The sequence below is a fragment of the Macaca thibetana genome, chromosome 4, assembly GCF_024542745.1.
Source record: "Macaca thibetana thibetana isolate TM-01 chromosome 4, ASM2454274v1, whole genome shotgun sequence".
Lineage (NCBI taxonomy): Eukaryota > Metazoa > Chordata > Mammalia > Primates > Cercopithecidae > Macaca > Macaca thibetana.
Genome location: NC_065581.1, coordinates 16,587,169 through 16,602,485, shown reverse-complemented (window position 1 = coordinate 16,602,485; position 15,317 = coordinate 16,587,169). Strand labels below are relative to the sequence as shown.

General features: G+C 40.9%; 1 protein-coding gene across 8 annotated transcripts in view; it reads left to right on the top strand.

Annotated features, from left to right (window-relative positions):
- ATXN1 (ataxin 1) overlaps nucleotides 1-15,317 on the top strand; it is a 457,657-nt gene that overhangs the window by 186,108 nt on the left and 256,232 nt on the right. The gene's annotated exons all lie outside the window — the stretch shown is intronic.

The following is a 15,317-nucleotide window of genomic DNA, read 5'->3' as shown; positions in this document are numbered from 1 at the left end:
CTGTAATCTCAGCTACTTGGGAGGCTGAGGCAAGAGAATTGCTTGAACTCAGAAGGTGGAGGTTGCAGTGAGCCGAGATCTGGCCACTGCACCCCAGCCTGGGTGACAGAATAAGACTCCATCAAAAAAACAAAACAAAAAATCTAGCAGAGGGCAAAATACTAATCCCCAGGAAGCAATTATAGAGCAATCCACGACAATAGACAACTAAGAATTTGTAATGGGGTGCCAGTGTTAGGTTCAGTAGAGGAATGAGAAATGGCTGGGGATTGGGGTCTCCAGGAAGAGCTTCCTATGAGAAGCAAAACCTGATAGGGACCTTAACAGGATGTGTAGCGATGATAGGTGGAGGAAACTAAGGGGTCCTTCTAGGCACAGTGGCAGCAGGGACGAAAGCATGAGGAAGGGACACAGATGGTCTGCGTGGGATATGTTGGAGGGGCCAGCGGAGTTCTGTGTGCATTGCTGGAGATTAGTATGAAAGAGAATTTGACAGCTGTGGGGACGACAGAGCTAAAGGTCACTAAGACCTGGCAGAGGAGTGTGAAATTAATGCAGCAGGTGACACAGAGTTCCCAGTTCTTGTTTAGGGAAGGGGCTCGGTGAGTTGTTGTGTATCTATCTGAAATGAGTGACAATGTATGTAGGGTGGCCAGAGTTGGGAGAGACAGGGGGCAGGTGAGTCAGGAATTAATAATAGGTAATGAGAGCTTATTCATTTGAGGGTGTTGGGAGGATGGCAGGAAAGGCAAAGGGGGCAACATATTCAAAGGCATTTGAAGGGGTAAAATAATATAACTTAGTAATTGATGAATTTGGAGAATGGAGAGGAAGGAGTCAAAGATGATTTCTGGGTCGTACTTACTGGACAGGTAGTATTGGTGTCCATAACTGATATAATCCATTCAGCAGATATTTGCATGCCTACATAGAAGAAGAATGTATTCTAGGTGAGGAAGGAGGATTAAAAAGAGCGTCAACACAGCATCTGCCTACACTGGAATGTGGACCAGAAAGCCTGTGGCTGGACTGAATGAATGGCCAGGTCAGCCTACTTAAGGAGTCCCTGCTGTCCACATAAAGAGAAGGGAAGGATTGCTGTACTCTGGTCCTAGCAGTAGCCATGAACAGTGTTAGAACATCTTTCAAAATGACACTTCTGTCCTCTTGATAAAAATGTTGGGTCTACTGTTAAACCATACTTACACATAAAAACTCTATTAAATCACCATTCTACTTCGGAAAAGGCCATTCATACCCCGCTTAACTCTGCCAAGGTAGAGGATGTTGTGTTCCCAAGGTACCAAAACTGAAAGTTAAAATGCCACAAAAGTACACTGAACTTTATAGTAGAAAAAAAAAAAAACAGAAAAAAGTGTATGCATGCTTAAACCTCAAACTCTTGATCTTCAGGTACCATGTGTTTTCAACGAAGATAATGTGACCTAGTGGACACATCCTCACATCATGCTGTGGCTGGCATTGGCTGTGTTCTTTTTGTTTTCTCTCAGGCTTGTATCTCACTCTGTGTTTGGTAGGAAAGGGTTTCTGTAGCCTTTATACCCTTGTTTTCGTCACTTATTTCACGAATTTCCACCTATCGCTCAAGGATAACCATATTTTTATCTCCGTGACGAGCTGATAGCCTCCCTGCCAGCAATTATAGCCTGTTAGCCCTCACCGAGGTATGGCCTTGCATCGGTTCAGGGTCAGAACCGCAGGTGTATCCATCTGGGGAAGACTTAGACATACACATTTGATTATGGGTGGCAGTAATCAGATTTATGTTTTGAAGGTCTTCGAAGATCTCCGTGCCTTTCTCAGTCAACATTGTACATCATTGTTTCTTAATGGTTGAGTCCTTATACCTTCTTTGGTATCAGTCATTAGGCTAAGTAAACATTTTATTGATAATAGGCAACTGAAGAGAAAATTAACCCTTTTTATAGTTAATTATAAGTGGAAGTTGCTTGATATTCTTAAAAATGTGAAATTGTGGAAGTTCTGGTTCTAGTCTGGGAATTGAGCATTGATCATCACCTTTACATGTGGACTTAAACTTCAAATACCTTTATGATGCTGAGAACTCCCCATGGAATAGGAACCAGCCATGGCATATCTAAAACATGACTTACATAGCTTTGCATGTTATACTATGAATGCATATTTTATTAGAATTTAGAATTAAGAAAGAGGCTGGATGTGGTGGCTCACCCCTGCAATCCCAACACTTTGGGAGGCTGAGGTGGAAGGATCACTTGAAGCCAGGAGTTTGAGACCAGCCTGGACAACATAGTGAGACCCTATCTCTGCAAAAAATTTTAAAACCTAGCTGAGCATGGTGGCATGAGCTTGTAGTCCTAGCTACTTGGGAGGCTTATGTAGCAGGATCACTTGAGTCTAGGAGTTTGAGGGGGCAGTGAGCTGTGATCATATCACTGCACTCCAGCCTGGGCAGAACAAGATTTTGTCTCTTAAAAAAATTTTTTTTTAAATTAGCTGAGTGTAATAGTGTGAGTCTGTAGTCCTAACTGCTCTGGAAACTGAGGTGGGAGGATTGCTTGAGCCCAGGAGTTCAAGGCTACAATGAGCCATGATTGCACCACTGCACACCTCTGGGTGGCAGAGTAAGACCCTGTCTCTAGAAAAAATAAAATACAATAAAAGAATGTATAAAAGAATGACATCTTTTGTAGAGCGGACATTGGCAATGGCAGAATACTCCATGAAGTAGCCTCTAGATTCCCTTTATGGGCTTGCTGTGGAAGCACCTATGTTCACATTGGCAGAATAAAGACTCTTTTTATGTCCTTTTAAACTAATGTATTGACTTCAGTGTTTTTTTATAGGGAACATATTTCAAAATTGTAATGGTAGTCAATGGTTCTATATAAAAATACTTTGTCTTTCCACAGACCCATATATACCAGCCAGGTCACCTTCATTCTCAGAGTGCCTGATGAGTAGAGTGCATTCAACACAATAGCTGTCTTGTTTTTTTGGCAGCAGAAGTGGGAGTCACATGCTGAACTCGGGAACCATTTTGAATTTATTCTCATAGCAATTGCAAGGTAAAGGCAGGCAGAATCCTTGCTGTGTAACCCTCAACAGAGCTCCATAAGGATTGGGAAACCTATCAGCCATGCTTTGTCAAAGAGAGGGTACACACAGACATCAAACAGGTCACTTCTCTTAATTCTTAGGATGCCACACAGGAAGCACATAATTATTTAATCCCTGGATCTTTCTAGAGATGCAACAAAGTGATGAGGGTGGACAATTTCAGAAAATCGCTGTGTGAGGAGCAAGGGTAGAAAGCTAGGGTTTTGGATTAGACAGACTCCATTTCAAATTATATCTTAACTTAGTTTTTATTGTATCCTCTAACAACTTATGAATAGAATAAGGGGAATATTTACAGAGTTAGGCGTGGGGAATGGTTACAACTTATTTCCATTCTTCACTTTCATCTGTCTTCAGTCTCTTCTCCCCTCTTCCATTAAAAGTAAGCTGAATAAATGAATAGTGAATGAAGTGAGCAAGCTGTTTTCAACAAAGTTCACTTGATGTCACTTCCATGGATTTAGTTATAAAAGTGATATGATCCTAGTTTTCTTAGGCAGAATACTTATTTCTGTGACCCTCATCTATTTGTGAAATCTGGAAATAATGGGAAAAACCTTCCTGGGAAGGAGAAAAATGGCCCACAAAAAAATTCTGAATTGTACTCATAGATGAAGCCCTGGTGAACCCAGAGCCCTGTTGACTCACAAGGATACTCAAAGTAAGGTTAATGATTCAACACATTTACTTCTTCAGTTTCCCAAATGGATTAGAAGGAATAAGAGGGCTTTCTTGGGTTAAACTTACCAACCACAGTGAAGGAAGGAGAAACCCTATAAAAACTTGAGGTATTATAAAATCTCAGCAGTGTGAGGCCATTTCATTTGAGGACAAACAAACCTAGTGGATTGTCCAGCACAGGTGAATGTAAAGGACATTTCCTGAGATGCAACAAAGAGGTGATGGTACAGTGGGCAAGGATGTTGCAATAACAAGCAACCCCAACTCTTTGGGGTGGAACACAGGACGAGTTCCTTTTTTGATGGTGTTATGGATAATTTAGGGTGTCCTACAGTTGGAGAGGGCGTCCGTATAGTGGTGATTCCCAGACCGAGGGTCCTTCTACCTCAAGGCTCAGAAATTCCCTCGGTGTTGGGAGACCCTACGGATCTTCTGCACCTGGCAGAAGAGAGAGGTGGGGAAGAGAGAGTGAGTGGTCCCCTGGGAGGTTTGTTGGTGTATTGGCATACACCGCTTCCTTCCATGTTCCCTTGACCAGAATTTAGTCACATGGACATAGTCAACTGCAGGTAAAGCGGAGAATTGTCAGCCTGTATGCCAAGGAGTACAGGGAAACTGTTTTTTCAACAACTAACCAGTTTCTGCCACAACTGGATACCTTGCTGACATCATCTTTACTCCCATCCCAGCCCCGACCGAGGTTTGGCCATGAGTACCCTGTTATTTGCAGGGCATTACATCTCTGTCCCAGGAACAGCAGGAGACCACTGAGTCAATGTATCAGAACTCTTCATTTTTTTTTTTTTTTTTTTGAGACGGAGTCTCACTCTGTCACCCAGGCTGGAGTGCAGTGGTGTGAGCTCGGCTCACTACAACCTTCACCTCCTGGGTTCAAGGGATTCTCCTGTCTCAGCCTCCCCAGTAGCTAGGATTACAGGCACACGCCACCATGCCTGGCTAATTTTTTTATTTTTTATTTTTAGTAGTGATGGGATTTCGCCATGTTGATCAGGCTGGTCTCGAACTCCTGACCTCAGGTGATCTGCCCAACTCGGCCTCCCAAAGTGCTGGGATTAAAGGCATGAGTCACCGCCACGCCAGGCTGGGACTCTTCATCTTTTAAACCATCCGGGTCTGAACTGACAGTCCCTTATGTTATCTTCATGGGAAGAAGAGCAGGCAGTCATGTGTGGCTCCCTATGAAAAGGCAAGGAACCTTCTAGATACTGACACTAGAAACCAGGTGTGGGATAGAAGCCCTGCCTTTGATCTATACCTATTGGTCAGGAACCTGCTTCTACTTTACTTCATTCATCTGCATTTCTTAGGAGCTGGGTCCTGTTCTTGTTTACCATTACTAAATTATGAGGAAATTCCTGAAATTAGCCAGTCCTCCCAGATGACTCATTCTTTGTGTGTATACTCATAGCTTGGTCATGTCCCCATTCCTCTGTCTCAAGATTAGATCTGCTGTCGAAACCTAGAAACAAGTCTTTACTGAACTGAGCTCTTTATTAGCCTGTGATTGCCGGATGACTGGACTCGGGAAGGGGAGTTTGGGCAAAGGGGTTAACTATTTTAAATTATTTTGGTGCTCTATTATATGGGCTGGGATGAAGCATTTAGACAGTGGGAGAAGTATAGGAGAGGCAGGCAGATGCCAGGAAAAACAAAACAAAACAAAACAAAACACACAACTTTGGGTGTTTCCAGGTACTGAAAAAGAAAGTTCATTTGTAAGTCACCTACCTCCTCCTGATTTCTTCACCTCCTGTCCCCTGCTCATGGTACTAGAGTTTGTCTGTATTAAAAGCTTTATAGCTCTTTTTGCCTTCCTGCAAAACTAAGCACTATTTATAATACTGTTTCTCTGAGAAAATGTGTTTGGAGTTTCAAATAAATGACTTACAAATGAACTTTCTATATACAACTCATTCACAAATTGAGAACTGCCTGTACTGGGCATGTAACCTGGAGATAACTTTTATCTCTGCTTTATCAATATGGGCTTGTCAGGTTGACTTATGTGTACTTCTCTCTGCCTTCGTTTTGATGATAGCCTGTCTCTTAAAATTTAATACTCTCTTTATGTTTGGAGAAACATTCCCTTTGGCAGAGTTTCAAATATTCTTGTGAATCGGAATAGTGATTTTATTTTATCTCCCAATGTATCTTTAGTAGGATTCATGGCTATGAAAATCTTTTGCACAGGCCGCCTATAAATTGTAGAAAAATTGAGAACTATTTGAAAGAAGGGGGCGCAGAAAGAATCCTTTTCTAGTATACCCTGGGTTGTCAGATATCTTTGCAATATAATTACTGTGTTGGTTTGTAAAGGTTAAAAGAACTCTGACGTTTATAATTCTCTTTTGTGTGTGTGTTCTACACATATAAGGGAAAAATCTAACACATGGAAGCAAAATACTTTTGTTAACATAAAGGTCCTGAGCATTTTATGGTTTTTCAATACAGATACACAATTCATGGATTTTATATTTGCCTTTACAGCTATCTGGTGAGTCAGTTATTTGCTCCATAGAATCAATTTGCAGATTACAAACCTTGTTTATTTGTAAGCTGTGTGCATGGGTAATGTGTGCACAAAAATGCTCTTGCTGACATTAGACTGTAAAGTAAAAAGGTGGAACACTGGTCCTGGAGATGCACCTTCTCAGGGAACTTACTATCCATATACAAGTAAAAATGTCTCATTGTTAGCAGAGCAGCTGACAGAATATGATCACAAATGTTGCTGATGCTGTTCTGTTAGGAGGTAGAAATAGAATGCCTAGGACTATGCAAGCTTGTCAGAATTAGATTGTCAGGGTGATGTGCTTCCATATTAAAAAGAATACTTTGTTCCCCCCTCGCACATGCACGCTTGCAGTGGAAAGAAACATTTATTTCGGAATAAGTGCAAGTTATTCTGACTTGCACTCGTGGGCTCAGACTTTGATGCCAGTGTAGTTAAAATTTAGTGAATACCAGTCATGTTTAATGGTCCTTCCCTTCTGTTTAAAACAGTACTGCAGCCCATGCAAGAAACATTTCCCTTTAATTTTATGCATTTTGTGGTATCTTTTGATGACTTTTTTCTACTGTCAAAACTGTGAGAATAATTTCAATGGCATGTTTTTTTCTACCATCTTCAGTTGGCAGTCATTTTCCCCCAGATTGTCCTCATAGATTCCAGATCACCTTTATGTTTAATCTTCATTAATTGACAAGTACCTTTGAAAGGGTTTTGCAAGAATTGAACTGCAAAGCTGTGATTTAATACAAGGAAGGCTACATCAGTGTGAAAGAAAGCACTTTATGAACCGTAGAGTACTATTTAAAAGTGAGGCATTATAATTAAATATGCTCAGGTTGTTACTGAGCATTGAATGCCAAAGCATAAAAGACGATGCCAGGAGTTCGAGACTAGCCTAGGCAACATAGTGAGAACCCACGTCTACAAAATGTTTTTGTTGTTGTTGTTGTTGTTGTTGTTTTTGAGACGGAGTCTTGCTCTGTTGCCCAGGCTGGAGTGCAGTGGTGTGATCTTGGCTCACTGCAACCTTTGCCTCCTGGATTCAAATGGTTCTCCTGCCTCAGCCTCCCGAGTAGCTGGGATTACAGGGGCCCACCACCATGCCCGGGTAATTTTTTTTGTGTTTTTAGGAGAGGCGGGGTTTCACGGTGTTAGCCAGGATGGTCTCAATCTCCTGACCTCGTGATCCGCCTGCCGCGGCCTCCCAAAGTGCTGGGATTACAGGAGTGAGCCACCACGCCTGGCCTGTTTGTTTTTTAATTGGCCAGGCATGGTGATATGTGCTTATAGTCCAGCTACTCTGGAGGCTGAGGCGGGAGGATCACTTGAGCCCAGGAGTTTGAGATTACAGCAATGTTATGAGAGTAGCTGGAAGTTACTCTGATGCTACAAGAGTTTGGGGAAATCCAGAGTTGTAAAATGCCAAGAAAGATTATTAATTAAGGGGGATCTCTTAGCCATCTCTTTGACCCTACAAAAAACATGGTGGTACTGAGTTTTTTAGCCTCACCCAAGCAAAAACAGAATAGGGCATTGTATTTCTTATATCCGGATGCAAAAACATGAAATGTTAAGAGTAGATTATAAATCATGAAGTATCATGGATTTATGTTTTATAACAAGTTGGCATTTACAGATTTCTAGGCTATTTTTTTCACATAGAGATACATGAAAGCTTTATACTTGTTATTCAACTTAAATCTTTTATAATCTGCTCTCAATTTCCAGTATCCTGAAAAATCCTTTTTCTCTCTTTTTCGAGGCCCTTGCCTCCCCCTGCCATCCAGAGTCATGCAGTTAACAGTTCTGATAGTGCTTGGATTCATTTGTAGACTGTACATACCAAATGGGGCTGGCACCTCTTCATGGAAATTGGGCCCAGTGGGCTGTTTTACACTCGCCGAATGTGCTTGCCTCAGTAGAAGTTTATGTTTTATAGCTGATACTCCATTGACCACAGTAACCTGTTATAAAACATGATGTTTTGTCATTTGTTTTGTGTCTTCAGGGCTGAACATTTTATGGAGAGACTTCATTAACATTTAAAGAGACTTTATGAACCCTAGATATTAACATGGTTTACCTGGAAAGTTTTTGAGCAGTGTTTTCATTTGATTCCTGGAATGTTCGAATAGCTGCCTTTGTTTCTGTGTGTGTGCATGTGTGTGTTTGTGGTTAAAAGCCAGCATTACCCAGAGACCTTCTGGTTCATGTGGAAATGATTATTATTACTATGATTATTGTTATTTTTAAAAATGAATAAATTGGCATTCTGATTTTTTTTTAACCTCAACGTTCCTTTAAAAACACTGTTGATTTTTATGGAGAAGGTTGATTTCCTGGAAGTAATAATACGATGTGAGAACTTCTTAGGCAATTTTTTGGCTTGTTTATCAGATAAACATCAAATAAATAGATTATGGGGAATGATTTTCCAGTAATCTCTTTTTGAAGTTTCTTTCCTAAACAAAATGAAGTGGCCTATTAGGTGGGGTGGTTTGGAGGACGATTGCTCACAGGGACCCTGTCCTTACAGTGTGGAGAAGCAGAAAAAACTCACAGTACTCCAGAGTAGCCCCCTTATTCTTTTTCATAAACTTTAGGTATGAAAGACCTGTCCACTTTAAAGCTTTTGCCTGTGAAGATAAAGCAGAGATTGATTTTTAACCACTGTGCTCATATGGGGAAACAGAATGCAGGAGCTAAGATTTAAAGAAGCAGATGGGAAGAAGAGAAATAACCTCTTCTGGCGTCCACCTGGAAGTATCTCCTGAGAAAGAGGATGGACATCTTCTGATATTCACAAGTCAAGGAACTGCTGGAATTCTGCATTCCGTATACAGTATTCTACCTGTCAAGAGCCTCACCCAGGGAAGGGCAGTCTTCTTTATTCAGGAGCTGGGGAGCAGGAGGCATTGAGGACTGCATAGCTTACTTTAAAAAACAAAAGTGCAATGCATTGCTTTTTAGTGTATTTACAGAGTCGTGCAGCTATCACCACAATAAATTTTAGAACATTTTCATCACCCCAAAAGGAAATCCCATACCCATTAGCAATCACTTCCCATTTTCCCCCAATCCTCTACCCTCAGCTCCTGGCAACCACGAAGCTGTTTCTCTATATATAGATTTGCTTGTTCTAGACATTCCATATAAATAGAATCATGCAATATGCGGACTTCTGTGACTGACTTCTTTCACTTAGCATAATGCTTTCAAGGATCATCCACATTTCAGCATATATCAGTCATTCATTTCTTGTTATGATGGAATAATGTAACATTGTATGGCTATACCTCATTTTGTTTATTCATTTATCAGTTGATGGACATTTGGGTTGTCTCCACTCTTTCACTATTATGAACAGTGCTGCTATGAACATTCCTTTCCAAGTTTTTGTGTAGACATAGTTTCATTTCTCTGTGCAGCCTACTTTTAGGTAGTTACAAATTAAGATTGTAAATGATTTTTTTTTTTCATTTTACACATTTGTTTGCTTCACAATGGCTTCCTGTCTCTTCTTACCTATCTCACTCTCCCAAAAATGATTTTTCTTGAGGACATAGAAAAATGCCCTTCTACCATTGTAGAAGGGTAATAATATCAACCAACTTTTGCTAAGTATGAATGCCCAGACACTCTGCTAGGCATCGTATACGTGTTACAATGTTCCTCACTTTATAGATGGGGGCTGAGGTTTAGAGAGGCTGCTGAGCCTGGAGGTCATTCAGCTGAGAAGGTGGAAGGGCTGGGATTTGGACCCACATCCTGTTTACTCAGCAAGGCCCACGGTCTCTGTTGATTCCCTCATAATATGACCCCAGATCATGCACCTGTTCAAATCTTAGAGAATTATCCTTCTATTCATGGGCTTCTCCCAATTTGATCCTGAAAAGTAAAGAATATAAATCAGACTCTCCATCCTAAGTCCTTGGACCTGGACCAGGCATTTGTGTCCCTCTGTGACAAAAAGATGATGGAATGCTTCCCCCGTGTCTGAGTGCAGTGGTGTCATGGAAGCCCAGGGCTGACCGGTGTTAAGTTTAACCTGACCGTTCTCTCTGCCCTGCAGTTGCTTCATCTCCTCACCTTCGGACTTCACCTCTCCTTCACTTCAGCCTCCCAGAGATATTGCCATACCCTGGACCTGTGTGTCAACTTGAACCCCCACATCCCCCACTTGGAACTTTCTAAATCTTAAAATCTCAGACTCTGTAGTTCTCTCTGGGCATAACCTCGTGACCCTCTTGCTTTCCCTCTCTTCCTCAGAACTCAGTTGTCCCCTCACTGTGAGCCTTGACTCATCCGCCACTCTTGGTCACTATAGCCACTTTCTTCAGGCTCTGTGTTCCTGCCCTCTAACCAGCCTAGACCTCACGGCTTGAAAGTTTCACTGTGCATGCCCAATAGCTTAGTGCCATGCAGTCCTTTCCAGGCACGAATCCTGCATGATCTCCATCACCTGTACAGCTGCTCAGAGGCCCCCAAACCCAACTGATGGATCCTGATGTAAATTCTTACTGTTAATTTGAGGGGAGTCATCATTGCTTCTCTAGTGGGCTCATGATCACATTTCCTATGGGATCTATTCCAAACTTTTCCAGCATCTTCAAAACTTACCCTCACCCTCGCTTTGGTTAGAGGGGCATTTATTCTTCTTGCTTTTTTAAAATCTTGAAGAATCCAGGCACGAAGCCTTCCACTCTCTTTTTCCCTTGAATTCTGTCCATTGCTCCTGTCTCAGAGTTGTAGACAAGCGTGTTGCATGCTGTGCTCACGGATCCCGGAGGAGCAAGACGACCTCCCGCTCCGCAAGGCTCCGAGACTCCTGTTTTCTGGATCCCTCTCTACCCTGACTTCTCTGAGGCTTTGTCACCTAGGTTATCTCCCTCTCCTCTTTGATCTTTCATTATCTTCATCTTAACCAAAGCCTTATCTTCAGTCTATGAATGTGCCTAGTGATGTGGCCTGTCTTTTAAAAAATAAAGGAGCCCTTATTTTGACCTTGTTATCCTCAGGCAATTTCCATTTATCTATTCTTTCTTTAACATCAACATGTTTTGAAAACATAGTCTATGTTCTCTTCATCCACATTATTACTACCCACTGAAGTCTGAGTCACCAAATCTTCTCTGTCATCCAAGCACTGGAAACTTTTCGGCCCAATGTCTTCACTGGCCTAAGACGGACTCTAAACTAGTAAGCTTTTATTCACTGGTTACTCCTAGACCTCTTTGCTGTGTTTCCTCTGGTGGCTGCTGCCAGCCTTTTCTTTTCTTTTCTTTTCTTCTCTTTTTTCTTTTCTTTTCTTCCTCTTCCCCTTTCCCTTCTTTCTTCTTTCTTCTTCTTCTTTTTTTTTTTTTTTTTTTTTTTTTTTTTTGAGACAAGATCTAGCTCTGTTGCCCAGGCTGGAGTACAGTGGTGTGATCTTGGCTCACTGCAAGCTCTGCCTCCCAGGCTCAAGTGATCTTCCCACCTCAGTCTCCCGAATAACTGGGATTACAGGTGCACGCCACCACGCCCAGCTAATTTTTGTATTTTTTGTAGAGAGAGGGTTTTGCTGTGTTGCCCAGTCTGGTCTTCAACTCTGAGCTCAAGCAGTCCTCCTGCCTCGATGTCCCAAAGGGCTGGGATTACAGGTGTGAGCCACTGCATCGGCCTATTTATTTCTGAAAACACTCTTTGCCTGCCTTTATTTTCTCTTACCCTCTACTGCTCTGATCATTTCTACTTTATTTCTTCCTTCTTTTGTCCCTTTTCCTACTTATTCTTAAAAATTGATTCTGCCTAAGTGTGTATACTCACTTTTCTTCCTTGTTTCCATCTTCCAGGTCCTGAAGGAGTGTTGTGACTTGGTTACAGCCTACCTTCCTAACCTTACTCATTGCAGCCCCGGCTTCCCCATAATTATATACACGTTCCTCTCATACCTCAAGCTCTCTTGGTTTTCTACTTCTGTTGCATCTCTGGTTTCTTTCACCTGGGATCCTCCTCTTGCCTCCCCTCTCTGCATTTCTATGTATTCTTTTCCAGAACCACATCAAATTCTGTGTTCTCCTTAGGACACAATCTTGAATGACCCCAGGAAGTTATCTTTTTTTCGATTCATGTTTTTAATGGGACCTTTCTTACTTTTACTTGGTTTTCAAATTATTTGTTGAAACACATTTCTTTTAAACTATGGACTCGTCAGACAGTATGTTGATAATTCAGTCCGTGTCCTTCAACACAGTAAAGGTGTTGATCAATGTTTGCTAAATGAAAGGGGCGAAAAGTATGGCTCTATAGGAACTTGTTGGTGAATGTCCCATTCTTATTTACCAATGAAGAAAAGCAAAACTTAGCAAAATGTGTGTGTGGAGAGGTGGATGGGGGAGGGTTGTTGTATGGTCTGAATGAAAATAATTAACTATTGTAATTGCAAATCATTGCTCAGTGCACCATTTTGCAATTAACCAGATAGTTTTAGGGAAATATTAAATTATTCTCAAGCTTGGAAAATAGCAGTGAGTGTTATGGCATCACTACACAGCCCAGAATGAACTCCTGGATCCTCCAATCTCTTGTGTCAGATATACTGCATACTGGATACCCAAGGCGTCAGGGATTCAGAGAAATTTTTCTGAAGGCCCTCTGGGTAGGAAGCCTGACTTTTATAGAATATTTCATAAAATTCTTTTTATTTAATTTTTCAATAGTTTCTCTACATTGTGTACAAACCACACTAATTACTCACTCCCATTGTCTCCACTAATTACATCACTCCCATTTTGTTCTCCTATGAACAAAGAAGAAAGGAACATGAGGTTGTTTTTTCATCTAGAAGAGGCAAGTTTGATATGTTTGACTAAAATAAAGTTGGAATTACCTGTGAATTTCAGCCAGTTCTGCCCTCCAGTCCATCAGGTGGACAGTGGAAAATCGGCTGTGATGCTAAAAATGGTCCTAATCGGGGGAAAGTAAGCTTTACCACCTCTTTTGTGATGATGAATGTGTCTTCAAGGGAATCAAAAAAGTTGTGCTTGACAGGCAAGGTGAAAAACCCAGGGATTTGCTGCAAGAATCTCTGCAGGAGAGGTAAAATGAAAAGATTCACTGGAGTCTGGGACATTTCAGTTTTGCTGGCCCATCACTCTGAGCACTCTTCTGCTAACCTCCTCCAACACGGGTGTCTGAGAGGAGCTGGGCCCTGCAGACAGATTCCACTCTTCTCTCTCCACCCCTGTCCCCTTTAGAACAAGCATATTAAAGGAGTGTCTGATGAGCTCACTATAGTCTTTGTCAGGAGATTTTATTTTTTATTTTTTTAATTTTTATTTTTGAGATGGAATTTTGCTCTTGCTATCCAGACTGGAGTTCAATGGCGTGATCTCGGCTCACTGCAACCTCCGCCTCCCCGTTTAAATGATTCTCCTGCTTCAGTCTCCCAAGTAGCTGGGATTACAAGCGTCTGCCACCACGCCCAGCTAATTTTTGTATTTTTAGTAGAGACGGGGTTTCACCATGTTGGCAAGGCTGGCCTCCAACTCCTGTCAGGACATTTTTACAGCCATTTTTGTTTTAACCCTAACTGATGACCATTGGAAGACCTAAAAATTCAGCTATGCAGAACAAATAAAATTGGTCTTTTTCTTTGCATCCTGAGGATAAATCTAAACAAACCCCTCTCATTGGCATATATCCAGCTGCAACAGAGGGCAAATTTGAATGAATTATGAAGATTGAATTATCCACTTGGTCTTGGAGGTGGTCCCGTCTCCTGTGATGAGGGGGTGCAGACATGTGTACAGGAAGCTTAGCTGAAGGCCTCTGTTTGGGAAAAGTGGAAATCAGTTTCCTGGGCAGTCAATTTTGAGGGTTTAAAAAACTTTATTTTTTTTCTTAAATATATTATAAATAACAAAGCTGTCCAAAATTAGACCACATGCTTTGCTCCGTTTATATTTCAGTGTCCTTGGCATGCCTGGTTTCTTTTCTTTCTTTTTGAAGTGTTAATGTTGTTTTGAATTGCTGAATGTACAAAAGGTACGATAGATGTACAAGGAAAAATAACCGTCTCTCTTATTTCTGTGTCTACGTCACTTGAATTCTCACCTAGAAGCAGGTACCATTATCATTTTCTTGTGAGTCCTTTTGAAGATATTTTATGGTTATATAAGCAAAAATATGGGTTTTTAAAAACAATGTTTATACCCTACACACTATTCTGCCCTTTACGTCTTTTCACCTAACAGTGTGTCCTGGAAAACGTTTCTTGTCAGAACATAGAACAGCCTTATTCTTTCTTAGTATCTAAATAGTATTTGATTGTATGATTTTGCCATAACATATTCAGACCCACATTGATGGACAGCCTTTTTTTTTTTTTTTTTTTTTTGGTTGTTTCCAATCACTTGCTACTATGAACAATGCTTCAGTGAACAACCCTCTATAAATAGCATGCTGTATGTCAGCAAGGATCTCTGGAGAAGAAATTACTAAAGGGGAATTGTTGGATCAAAAGGAATATGCAGTTTTAATTTTGGTAAACCTTGCCAAATTGCCCTCCAATTTGGCATGCATCCTATTGCATGCTCCTGCTAGCACTGTTTGAGTGTGCTTTTTTCCACAGACGATGTTTTTAAACTTCACGATCTTTGCCAATCTGAGAGGTGAAAACTACTATCTTCTAGTAGCTTTAATATGGGTTTCTGTTATTATGGTGATGGTTGAATATACTTTCGTATGTTTAAAAGCCGTTCCTATTTTTTTTTCTGGGAAATGTATATTCATGCTCATTGCCCATTTTTCTGCAACGTTTTTGGTTTATCCTGTGAATTGATTTTTTTTTAAGGAGCACATAACAGCTCAAAAGAAATTTAGTCCTTTTGTCTTAGGCTATTTTATTTAAATTTTTTCTGTTTGTCTTTTGACTTTATGTTTTTTCCATGCAGGGTTTTAAAAAATGTAGGTCATCTTATTTATCAGATTTTCATTTTTT